The 11,868-nt window shown below is 36.1% G+C and overlaps 1 long non-coding RNA gene across 2 annotated transcripts; it reads left to right on the top strand.

Moving 5' to 3' along the window:
• The first annotated feature begins 1,477 nt into the window (after window positions 1-1,477).
• On the top strand, window positions 1,478-6,305 carry LOC110874149. Of its 2 annotated transcripts, none has more exons than XR_002555683.2 (3): window positions 1,478-1,560; window positions 5,859-5,915; window positions 6,214-6,305. It is a non-coding gene; the product is annotated as an uncharacterized LOC110874149 (long non-coding RNA). The 2 variants fall into 2 exon arrangements; XR_002555684.2 differs by lacking the exon at window positions 1,478-1,560 and adding an exon at window positions 5,040-5,326.
• Window positions 6,306-11,868: the final 5,563 nt, after the last annotated feature.

Genomic DNA, 11,868 nt, shown 5'->3' with positions numbered 1-11,868 from the left:
GTCATGAACATACAATAAAGAATAAGAAATATACACACTAACTAAGAGAAATCATCAAATCATGTGAGGATTGTATGTTTGGACAACCCAAGTTGTTCCATAATCACTCATGTATCAAAGACAAAGTTTGACATGACTTGTGGGTTAAAAACCCTAAACAAAACACCAAGTTTATGAGGTTTAATCCTCTGACTTTTAAGTGTCTCAACCTTGTTTTTAAGCCTAACCAACCACTAAAGTGTTGTAAGCATTAGGACATAGGTTTGAGATGAGATAGACTCAAGTTTGGTAAGAAATAATAAGGATTTCATGAAAACAAAAACAATCAGTGGACTTTGGAGCCTTTTTGCTGGAGTTCCAGGGACTTATTTACTGTGAAAAACCCATGGAAACGTAGATAAGGTCAATACAAAGTAGTAGGAAAAAGAATCGAGTGAATCGGATAAGAATTGAGTGAGTTATGCTCATTTTCGTGAAGGGGTGTCAATCTGCTCGAACCCTTGCTTTCAGCTACGGTTTGGAGGATGTTTTGAGAGTTTTTAGTGTTGCAAAAGTGGTAGGGAGGCTGGTTATAAGTGGTATTTATAGGGGGGAGGATTAGGGTTTCAATGGGTTGGGCTTTGTAAGTGTTTAGATGGGGTTACACCTTGAAACTAGCCCACAAAATCCAACTATATGGGGCTGAATTTTGCTGAATTGGGGCTGCCATATTTCTTTATTTTTTTATTTTTTTTAAAACATTATAATGAGTAATTTTGTTAATTAAGGTGTGTAATAATATGCAACAATGTTTCCCCTAACTTGTAACAAGGTGAAATATGAAATAAAACATGATTTAACTAGGTAAAAAGTGTAATGTACAAGTATGTAACATGTTTGTAAGTGACAAGTATATGTCACATATTAGATGATTAACCGTTGTATGAATAAGCATATTATTAGGGGTTTTTAGGTATCAACAATTTGAGGACAAGCATGGACATGCATCGTGAATAAGTATCGTATAAGTATGAATTACAAATAAGGATTCGATGTACAATGAATTCCAACGCATGAACATGTATGAATATGTAGATGGTGAATTTAAAGAAATACGAATTTTATTTATGATCCAAGTCTCGGATTTTATAACGAAAAGACGACTACAATAATACAAGATTTCCAAAAATAGCATTACAAGGCGAGCTTTCTAATTATGGAAAGTATGAAAAAGCAGGGCGTTACAGAAAAAGGCAAGATATCAAGACCAAAGCAAAAAGGGGAAAACAAGTAGTGAAATTCCGACTTGCAAGACATGTGGGAAGCATCATTCGGGTGAATGTTTGTCGGGAAAGAAGGGATGCTACAAATGTGGACGAGAGGGACATCCGTTTTTTAGGTGCCCCGAAAACCCAAAGGCGTGTTATAATTGCAATGAAACGGGGCACATTAAGGCGGAATGTCCGAAACTCCAACAAGGGGCAAAGAAAGATGGAAAGAAGGATGAGCCCCCCAAGGCTCGCGGGAGGATGTTTCAGTTAACCTCGGATGAAGCTAAAGCTAGCCCGGATGTGGTTTCAGGTATATTCTTAGTTAATTCTATGCCTATGAATGTTTTATTTGATTCCGGAGCTAGTAGGTCGTTCATTTCTAATGAATTGTTAGCTCACCCATCGTTTAAGCTTGAAAAGATGTTAATACCCTTAGAGGTGGAAGTTGCTGATAATAAAAGCTATTTGTTGCACGATATTTGCAAAAACTGTAAGATAATAATCGAAGATGAGGAATTTAGTATAGATCTTGTTCCAATGTACATGGGGGAATTTAAAGTAGTTGTAGGAATGGATTGGCTAGCCCAAAACCATGCTGAAATTCAATGTGAAAAGAAAGTCATTCATGTAGTAACCTCAGGGGGGAAACGGGTAAGTATTCAAGGGGAAAGGGTCATCAAGTCGAAATTGTGTTCTATAATCAAAGCTGTTAAACATATGAAGAACGGAGGAAGGGCGTATCTATCTTATGTGATTGACACCGATCGAGGTGTTCCAAAGCTTGAAGATGTAAATATAGTGAACGAATATCCGGATGTGTTTTCGGAAGAATTACCGGGGCTTCCGCCCGAGCGGGAAGTAGAATTTAAGATAGAGCTTAACCCAGATGCAAAGCCGGTAGCTAAAGCTCCTTATCGGCTGGCCCCGACCGAAATGAAAGAATTGATGACGCAACTTCAAGAGTTGCTCGATAAGGGTTTCATTAAACCAAGTGTTTCACCATGGGGAGCGCCCGTATTATTCGTAAAGAAGAAAGATGGTTCGATGCGAATGTGCATCGACTATCGAGAGTTGAACAAGTTAACGGTGAAGAATCGTTATCCCTTGCCCAGAATTGATGACCTATTTGACCAGCTTCAAGGGGCAAGTTGGTTTTCGAAAATTGATTTGCGGTCGGGTTATCATCAATTGCGTGTGCGAGAAGAAGATGTGCCGAAGACTACGTTTCGAACACGATACGGACATTACGAGTTCTTAGTAATGTCTTTTGGGTTAACGAACGCGCCAGCTGCGTTTATGGATTTGATGAATCGGGTGTGCTGACCTATGCTTGATAAGTATGTAATCGTTTTCATTGACGATATACTAATATACTCCCGAAGTGAAGCAGAACATGCTTCCCACCTACGTGATGTATTGGAAACACTTCGCAAGGAAAAGTTATATGCAAAGTTCTCAAAGTGTGCCTTTTGGCTTAGAGAGGTACAGTTTTTGGGTCATATAATTGATGCGGAGGGTGTCCATGTGGACCCGTCCAAAGTGGATGCGGTAATGAACTGGGTACCCCCGAAGAATCCAAGTGAAATAAAAAGTTTTCTAGGCTTGGCTGGGTACTACAGGAGGTTCATCCAAGATTTCTCCAAGATAGCCTCGCCCATGACGAAGTTAACAAAGAAGAGTGAAAAGTTTATATGGGGCGAAGAACAAGAAAGAGCGTTTCAGACCTTGAAGGAGAAGCTCTCAAGGTCCTCAGTGTTCACATTACCGGATGGAACGGATAATTTGGTGGTGTATACTGACGCCTCTCACCAAGGTTTAGGTTGTGTGTTAATGCAAAGGGGTAAAGCCGTTGCTTATGCTTCGAGACAACTCAAGCAACATGAAAGCAATTATCCGACTCATGATCTTGAACTGGCTGCGGTCGTATTCGCCTTGAAGATATGGGGGCACTACCTTTATGGGGTGAAATGTACTATCTTCTCGGATCATAAAAGCCTCAAATATTTTTTCGAGCAGAAAGATCTCAATATGAGGCAACGAAGATGGTTGGAACTCATTAAGGATTACGATTGTGACATTCATTACCATCCCGGGAAGGCTAATGTAGTGGCGGACGCACTTAGTCGAAAGGAGTACCCACCCCCGATTCGGGTAAAATCCATGAAGATGGTAGTCACTCCTAAACTCCTTGATGAAATTCGAGAAGCTCAAACGAAATCTTTAAATGCTGTTGACTCGAAGAAAGAAAGAACGAAAGGGTTTATTCATGAATTGGAAGAGAATGCAAATGGTATGAAAACGAGGTATAACCGAATCTGGATACCTCGGCATTGTGGTGTGAAAGAATTACTGTTGAATGAGGCTCACAAGTCTCGATACTCCGTTCATCCGGGGGCTACAAAGATGTATCGAGACTTGAGGATGAATTATTGGTGGCCGGGGATGAAAAGAGACATTGTCAAGTATGTTGCTAAGTGTTTGACGTGTTCCCAAGTAAAGGCCGAACACCAAAAGCCGTATGGAAAGTTACAACCCTTGGAGATCCCGGTGTGGAAGTGGGAACATGTAACGATGGATTTGGTGACTAAGCTTCCCAAGACAAGAAAAGGGCACGATGCAATATGGGTGGTCGTTGACCGACTGACCAAAAGTGCACATTTCCTACCTATTCGGGAAAATTATAATTCAGAAAAGATGACGGAAGTCTATATGAACGAGATCATATCCCGACATAGGGTTCTGGTGTCTATAGTATCCGATCGGGACACCCGGTTCACATCTCGTTATTGGAGGAAGTTTCATGATGAATTGGGGACCCAATTACACATTAGCACCGCCTACCATCCACAAACCGATGGTCAGTCAGAACGAACTATTCAAACATTAGTTGATATGTTAAGGGCGTATGTTTTGGATTTCGGAGGAAGCTGGGATGATCATCTACCTTTGGTAGAGTTCTCATATAATAATAGCTATCATAACAGCATAAGAATGGCCCCCTACGAAATGCTTTATGGAAGGAAATGTAGGACCCCGGTTTGTTGGGGGGGAAGTGGGTCAACGAGAAATCGCGTCAAAAGAAGTAGTGGCCAAGACGAATGAAAAAATAGATATGGTTCGATCAAGAATAAAAGCAGCGCAAGATAGACAAAAGTCTTATGTGGATCGACGAAGGCGGCCAATTGAATTTCAAGTGGGAGATCATGTATTACTAAAGGTCTCTCCATGGAAAGGAATAACCCGTTTTCGTAAACGCGGGAAGCTAGGTCCTCGATACATCGGGCCATTCAAAATACTCGCCCGGGTCGGGGCGGTGGCATATCAGTTAGAATTACCACCCGCGTTGGATGAGATTCATAACACCTTTCATGTGTCGCAGTTGCGAAAGTGCCTTGCGGGTGAGACGGCATACGTGCCTATGGATGACATTGAAGTGGATAAGAAGTTGGATTATGTTGAAAGGCCCGTCGCAATTAAAGATTTTAAAGTGAAGCACCTCCGAAACAAATACGTTCGACAAGTGTTGGTTCAATGGCAACACCGAAAGGGATCGGATCTCACATGGGAAGCGGAGGATGACATGCAAAAGCACTACCCGGAATTATTTGGAACGTAGTCAGGTTTCGGGGACGAAACCTTTTATAAGGGGGGTGGACTTGTAACACCCCAGTTTTCGTATGTCGTAATATAATAAACTAATAGTGATGATTTAATGATAATGAAATGGTAAATATAGATTATTACCATTATGAAAGTCTTATAAATAATGGTAAGTTAAAAACCCTTTGTATGTGATTAAAGTTAACTAAAGAAAAGTAACAAAGTTAGTGTGAAAAATCACTAATATGAACATACCATAAAAGTTAGGGGCTAAATGTGTAAATGTAGAATAAAATTAGATAAAAAAAAAAAAAAGAAAGCCAGTTTGGTCTGGCAGTGTGTTCGATCGAGAGAGAGGAGGGAGCCAAGGGAGTCAAAACCCTAACATCACAAATCTCTCAAATTGAAAGGGAAAAACTGAAGGTTTATCAATGCATGAGTTAGGAATGTTCATCCCTAAGTGAAATTAACATCAAGTAAGTCTAATTTCATGATTTGGTGATGTTTGATTAATTTGATATGTGAAATTTGTGATGTTTTATGGAATCAAACATGAATGCAAGGTGATATGAACTTGTAAGAGTTGAAATCATGCTTTAATTTCTCTATGATGATAGATTAGGGTAAAACCCATTCATATGATAAAAGATGATCAAGAATTTGTGAAGCTCTATATGTTAATTTGATGAATGTTGGTGAAAAGGCTAGATGTAATTGATTTAGAACTATGTGATCATGATTAGAATGATAAATTTCTAAGTTAGGGATGTTTATGTTACTCAAAGAGTGAACTATGGAAGTTGTGCTTAAAATGCTTGTACATTATGCTAAACAAGTGATATGCACACAATGTGTTTGATAAAAGTTATGGCTTTTGCATGAATACTTGTTAAAATGATGCAATTTTCTTATGATAATGATGTATGTGATTAGTAAACGCCATAACATACTATAAGGATTGTGAAAGTAATGTTTAAGAAAGCTAAAGTATGAGATTATGACATATAGGCACAAAGAAGGAAGAAGGCGCAAGTCACTCGAAGGCACAAGCATCTCAAGATCGCGGTAAGTTCATATGAGCTTTATTTACTTTAAATGTAGTTTTATGAATAGTAGTATTTGGTACTATGGATTTGTTGTAAATGTTCATAACGGGTCAAATGATGTAAGTATATTGAAAAGTATGGTATGTAACGATTCATTGCGAATGAGTCAGAAAGTGATATGTTGGATGTTTCCGAATGGAAGTAAGGATGCTAATAAGATAACATGTCATGTTAACGGGTCGAACAATGATAGGTAATTAAAGGATTTTAAAGTACTATGTGTTATGAACTAATAATGTTTTTGTTATGAAAGCTAGGTAAATCCCTTGCTTGATTGCGGCGCACCCGGACCGAACACACACACGTAATGTCGACCTTATGCGCTTCCGGTCCAAGTTGTTTGTTTTGATGGGTTAACTTACCATTTCGTCTAGTAAATGTTAATTATTAAGTGTCTAGTTTGTTAGTAAGAAGTTTGGATCCTAAACTTTTGTATAGTTTGTACAAAAACGTTCATGGCGAACCATATATGGTCTTAACCTTTGTTATGTTGGAAAGTGTCGTAGTATTAATAGTAATGGTATTGTTAAAAACAGGGAGAAAAGTACTTACTACGAACGGGTCATGTCAAAATTTTGTAAAATTGTAAGAATTTTGTGTTGTTGGTCGAATGAGAAAAATTTGGGCGCCACAAAATCCATCTCATCTATCTATTATACTAAAGCAAAATAAAGGTTGACTTTTTGACCTTGAGGTGGCATATCTCTTTAGCCAGAGAATTGTGATTTGGGCGCCATTTTCCTTTCTCTCCTTTCTTATTCACTTTCACGAGCGGCAAAATGAATTTAGGCATTCTCCAAACATTCAATATTGAAACCTCTCATATGCTCTTTGTATGGAAACTGCAATCAATCATCAATCAGTTGAAAATCTTCTCCAAAATTACGAATACTATGTTTAACTAGAGGATTCAAACGCGAATTATCTTCTCCTCTGTATTCATCTTTTTTTCATCATTCTGCAAATCTGAATCATCGGTGAGTGCTGTCAAGCAATTGCTTCTTATATTATCTATTATCTTGATGTTGAAGTTTAATCCGTTAATTGGTGGTATGTTAATGAATCCTTAAAACCCTAGTTTCAGTTTCATACATCTCTGCATGTCCATCGCTGTATTTCTCATAAACCCTAAATCAAGGTACGTTTTCTTCTTAATCTTTGATGCTGTAAACAAATATTTTTTCTTCTTATTCTTTGATGCTGGTGGTCTAGGGTTTCTCTGTGACCATGACGGCTGCGGGTGTAGGTTCCGCTGGTGATGCCATGACGATTTTGATGGTTCAGCATGTAGTAAGTGGTTCAATTTTGATAGAAACGATTGGGATTTAGGGTTTATGTTCTGAATATTTTCAATTTTTTCTAAACTGTACGTAAAATAAATAAAGCATAAACACTGCTACTATAGGGTGACTTTTTGGTTTGAATAATTGATGTGTACTGGTGGTTATTGGCGTGTTTGATTGGTTATGGCCAGTAATAAATATGAAAACTAAAAAAGGTTGGTTTTAAAATCCAATTGTAGGGCTTTGTTGTCATATAGTGTGAAATTTGAAATGATTAGAACCTGAAAATGCAAAGAAATTTGAAATGATTTGTTCTGTTAGTTTTCTTAAGACAGACGAAGATTAAGCAAAAAAACTATGTTTTGGGATCATCGGTGAAGGGCTACCGTCTTATCTACTGCATGATGTGTGTAACGATCTTTTAGATTTTCTGTTTTGTGCTCTAACAATACAGAAATATATGTAGATTGTGAGTAAATTGGGAGCTTTTAAAATAAAATAAGCTTCTGCCGAGGTCAGTTTTTTTTATTTACATGGAAGTAGATTTCAATAAGCATCTGATTTGTTTAATTTACATGTAGTGACTTAATCTTTATGAGGAAGTTTGGTCTGTATCACCACTTTGTTTAATTTGGCATGATTCTAGAAAGAGACCTGCATGTTTCTGTTCATGAAGAGCACATGCGACTGATTATGCTATAGGTAATGCTTAAACATTGTTATTATATCGTTTAAACTAGACGTAAGTTATAAATAATGAAATCAAATCAATGCAAATCTTATCGCTTCTTTGACGTACGGGCATTATTCTTGCTTTATATGGAGCTGCAAAAATTAAACACATAGCTTTGATAATTCAAAGTGTCAACTGGATTCAGGTGATTTTGTGAGATTTTCTATTCATAATCGATTCCATTCTTCTAGAGACGTATCTCCTAAGGAATTTTAACCTTAAAAACATCATTATCATATTGTTTAAAATTTCTGAAGAAGCAAAAAACTTGATTCCCAGCTATTCTAAAGATGGTCCATTTCATCTGGGACACATAGTTATCAGATTATTACATATCTTAATTAAGGTATGACATGTCTTATTGGCTTTAACTTTTTGATACATTTGTATGTTCTCGCATCATTTTCGCAAGAAATGAAAAATATTTGAGAAATAATGAAAGGAAAAGAAGATGAAACCTACATATGTAATAATGGGATTGCTCATGAATACATACTAATACTCTATCATGTTGTTGCTTCTTTGATGCTTAAAACTTGGATAGATAGGGGGATAGCGATTAAGTAATTCTTGACTTTTTCAGTCAAGAATTGATAAAACTCTTATGGAAGTTGACACATTTTCATTAACTAACACCTTTTACATTTTACACATGCTTGCTTTTTTGGTTTTTTGTATTGTCGATGCTCTTTTTCTCCTTCTGAACCATATTATTCCTTTATTTTTTTGTTTCTTTTTAATACGTATATTGTTACCTTCATTATATACTTTAATGATATACTAAGTGCATTTTTTTAGCAGACCTATATACTGGGTTGCTTAGACAAGCTGCATACAAGACTATCAGACATGGTAAATTGATGAACATGGTGTTTTACATTTTACAGTAGGATTAATCTAATTAATCATGTAATTATTATTATTATTTTTTTTATTTTTTATTAACATGACCTTGGACTTCATAATAGGATTCTGACAAACAAGGCATTTGAGGCCAATGACGGAGAACCCCTTCATTTATAAGATTTAATTACAAAGTTAAGATTCTAAGTCCTAACGGTTCTAAAATGTGTGAGGGTGCTAGACAAGTGTCAATTTTAGTATGGTTGGATTGACTTGAAGCAATTTTTCTTTGATTTTATTAAAATTATTTTTTTAATAATGTTACAATTTTTTTTGATTTGCTGATAATATATTTTTTATAAGAGTAACCTTAATTGAACTATGCATAAGCTAACGGGTCAAAATATTTTTGAGAAGAAAAAGGCCAAAAGTTTTATACGAAATTATAAGGTTGGATTAACGAAATTATAAGTTGGGGCCATCAGAGTCAGTGCCATGTGTTCAACAACAACAACAACAACAACAACAATAATAAAACTCAGTTACTTTACTTCACCAGGTAGCAAAGGATGAGGGGTTTGAGCTTCCGCCTCCCGGTGAATACGCAGTCGGCATGTTCTTCTTGCCTACTTCTGATACTAGAAGGGAGCAAAGCAAGATTGTGTTTACAAAGTATCTCAACAATTAAATGTACAATGGTGAATTTTCTGCAACAACCTTTGTTTTGAAATTCTTACATCGATCACCAACATTCGGAGTGCATTTTTGAGCTTAAAAGCAAAAGGGATGTCCATACAAGGAAGCATTGTATGTCCTCTACTTAATACTCCTTTTATTTCGATACAAAGGATATTCAAATTTTGAACATTTTACTTTACATATGTAGAATAAATGGACAAGAATCTTTAAGAGAAAATGGAACATGAAATTTGACAAGAATCTTGCCATATTTAGAATAAATATTATAAATTATTGATGTTTTAAGTTGTCTTCTCCAGGCTAAGGTGGAAGTTGAAAGATTGAAGCATTCATGCCTGTCATTCAACAAGACACATCTTTGAGAAGGGCCCAGTTGCATGTTACAAGAGGTGTTGTGAGGAAGGTCGGACGTTAGATGGTGAAGTTGCTGTTGCAGGTTAATTTTAGTTTATTTTTGTAACTTTTTTACTATTAATCATATTTAACATATGGTAAATTATAAATTATACATTATGTGTTTACAGTTTTAGTTTTAGACACTACTGTTGGTATTAGTTTTTATATAACACACGCATCACATACGTGGTGCGCACACATTGTGCATTGGATTCTGCAACCAAAATGCATCGGAGCACATTTTAAAACCAAGTTTACATGTTGATTTTGTAACCCTGGTTTTTGGTTTGAGGTATACCACAATGCACTATATTTTTGTCGTATGTTGTATGTGTTTGGTATTAGCGGTGGTAACATTGGTGGTTGTCAAAACGGGTAAACTTTAGTGCTGGTCATCAAATGTCAAGCTGACACGCTAAGAGTAACAGTTTGTATTTTTTAACTAGAATTTTGTTAATAGTTCGTGTTTTACTATGATAAGAAAAGTGACATTACTAAATAATACACTTTGAGTGACTTTTGACCGTTTGACTCGAGAAATTGGTTTACATTTTAAATAATTCTATTAATTTACCCGTTGAACCATTTTAAATAATTTTATTAATTTACCCGATGTAAGGTGCTTCTAGCAGCGTGCTAGCCACTATTTTGTTTCTGGTGTTTCTTTACTTAAATTGTTGTTAAATGGAAAGAAATCCTGAAAGAGGATAAACGTACTCACGCACTCCAATATATTTGTTTCTGGTGTTTCTGGTGGTCTGCTGGTGTTTCAACATTCAGGCATATCGATTATCTTTCTATTCCATCATGTTATATTGTTATTTTATTCCTAAAGATTGTTGATTTTAAACTATTAGGGTTTTTTAGCAAACAACTGATATTATTATTTTTCACATTTATTTTTTGGGTTTTGGGGATTCAAGATTAACCCAAAATTAAGCATATTAGATGGTCAGTTACTGTTTATGGTCTTTTTCCAGGTGTAATTCAAGGGTGTTTGTTTAGGTTGTTTGGACAAACTAACTGATAAGGATCGTAGGTTGCTAGAAGCATACAAGGGTTACCTGATTGTTGAATCAAGGCTTATAACATGCGATTTAAGGTGGTTTTGCGGTCGTCATCTATATTTGGTTCAGGTCATCATTTTCAAAGAACAAGAATCAAGGGACAACAGGTGAACACAAGTTTGCTAAAACTGTTTCTGCTCTGGTATTGCTTATTTTTTCCCACTTTTGTTTATTGATCTTTATGAGTGTGGGGCTGGATTGAGACACATATCCCATTGTTTCGTTTTGTTTAATTTATGCGTAGAAGGTGCTCGATGAAATGCCTGTGCGAAAACTATTGAACTTGGGTTGAATCATAATTCACATGTTGATTAAATTTGCTTAATATGATTGCCCACCTATGTACTTTGCTATGGAGTAAACTATCGGGAAATTCGGTACCGGTACCAGTTTCAAACCGGGTTGATAGCTTTGACTCATTCCTACTATGAACTTGGTTTGATTTAATAGGTCAAAGAATCAACAAGGATGTTTAGTCAAAAAGTTGTCCTATGGTTAAAGATAAGTGGCTTCTACCTGAAACTTTGAAATACCATATGTTTACTTATATATTTGTTGTTGAATTTTCGAGATTTTTTTTAAACTTAGTCTTATGTTTTGATGGTTAAAAGAAGGGTAGTGGCCCAGTTTTGATGGTCTTTCTAGATTGTGAAGGTGGGCTTGCAGAATACGTATAAATATAAATAATGGTTTAACACATAAAATAAATATTAGTGTAACATAGTTTAGACATAAAATTAAAAAAAATTAAATAAAATATATGTTTTGTTACTATTTTTGTGAACTAAACATGTGAAGTAGAATACCCATATAACCATATGTGTTCAACCAACTCACAAAATGTGAACCATCAATTCAGTGATGCTTCAACGAACAACCGAGTGCTTAAGT

The sequence above is a fragment of the Helianthus annuus genome, chromosome 8 (assembly GCF_002127325.2).
Source record: "Helianthus annuus cultivar XRQ/B chromosome 8, HanXRQr2.0-SUNRISE, whole genome shotgun sequence".
Classification (NCBI taxonomy): domain Eukaryota; kingdom Viridiplantae; phylum Streptophyta; class Magnoliopsida; order Asterales; family Asteraceae; genus Helianthus; species Helianthus annuus.
The sequence above is the reverse complement of the archived record's forward strand: the minus strand, read 5'-3'. Positions and strand labels throughout refer to the sequence as shown.